Consider the following 1,377-nt stretch of genomic DNA (forward strand, 5'->3'; position numbering starts at 1 on the left):
ATGTGAGCAATTGAGCAAGACATGTAAGAATGCTTAGCAACAACAACAAAAAAAAATCAGTAAAATAATCTAGTCCTTTTAAAATAGCAAATGCCTTGTCAGGATGATTAAGCATTGGTTTGGTGAAGGTCTCCTCTCCCTGTTTTGTAAGGCTCTTAAACATAGTGAAATAAACGAGCATTTATTGGTATCCAAACAGAATGCCAGACTCACTATAAATTTAGCGTCTTAGTCCATTTTCTTCCACTTTTAACAGAATACTTGAAACCGGGTAATTTTTTTAATTTAATTTTTTTTTAATGATTGTGTTGATTTTATTATTTTTACTAAGCCATTTTATCTTCCTCACACTCAATGCAAAGAAATAAGACATTATCTGAAGAAAATATGTCTTTCTTACTTTTCAAAATAAAAAGGGTTTGCATCATTCTGCAGGCCTGGGCATATTGTACAATAGCAAACACTTAATGGCTTGAGTGGATCAATGTACTATTTTGATTCTGATCCACTGAATACAATCTCATCCTTATTTGGTGACTCGACTAACTCCACAAGAGCTGTGATAGACTGAACCATTTTTGTGGTATCCCCAGATGTCACTAAATAAGAAAAGACCGTACACAATGGACTATAACAATCAGTCTGTCTATAAATTGTATCTACAGGCTCTTTTTTTAGTATAATGTGGAAAAAGGGCCCTTTCTTGAGTACATGGATAAAAGTATCACTGTGGCTTAAAGATTACTGGATTGATATTGTGTTGTTATAATAAAGATAAAGAACACACAGATTAAGAAGCTTCTACGACTTTGTCTCAATTCTTCAAATACTAGAGCAAGTTCTTTTTCTAGGCAGGCACTTAGTCCTGCATTGGCATTGCTGCTTGCTACAAAACTCACCACCAAAGACAAATAATTAAACTGAACCACCTGAGAGGTGTTGTAGTAACAGATGATACTTTTATTTTTTGAAAGTCCACGTTTGCTCCCTTGGTCTGTTGCAAGGGCAAAAGTAGATAAGAAACCAGGTCTCAAAGCATGGCCTGGAGCGTTATCATTGCCCAATTTAATAACAAGTATTCTCTCTCTGCCTGACACAATAGCATGGAACCCTTCAACACTTGGTAACTTTTTATACAGGAATCACTTTAGGTCATCCGCCTTGATGAACCCTTTCCTCCCACAGAATCAATCTCCACACCTGGGTTTCTGGGAGGCGGGGTTCTCTTTGCTGTCTTTTCAGGGACAGCTTGAAGGTCAGGTTCCTCTACAAGCTGCCAGCACATGATTTGGGACCGTGTTGGTACTCCGGGAAGTACCTGCTCTGGACACCTGATGATATCAAAACTGGGTAATTTATTTCTCACAGTTTTGGAGA

The 1,377-nt window shown here is 37.5% G+C and overlaps 1 pseudogene; it reads right to left on the bottom strand.

Annotated features, from left to right (window-relative positions):
- Window positions 1-489: 489 nt before the first annotated feature.
- The window catches only part of LOC103606293, a 10,110-nt pseudogene continuing 9,222 nt past the window's right edge, over window positions 490-1,377 (bottom strand).

The sequence above is a fragment of the Galeopterus variegatus genome, unplaced genomic scaffold (genome assembly GCF_000696425.1).
Source record: "Galeopterus variegatus unplaced genomic scaffold, G_variegatus-3.0.2 Scaffold6448, whole genome shotgun sequence".
In the NCBI taxonomy this organism is placed as follows: domain Eukaryota; kingdom Metazoa; phylum Chordata; class Mammalia; order Dermoptera; family Cynocephalidae; genus Galeopterus; species Galeopterus variegatus.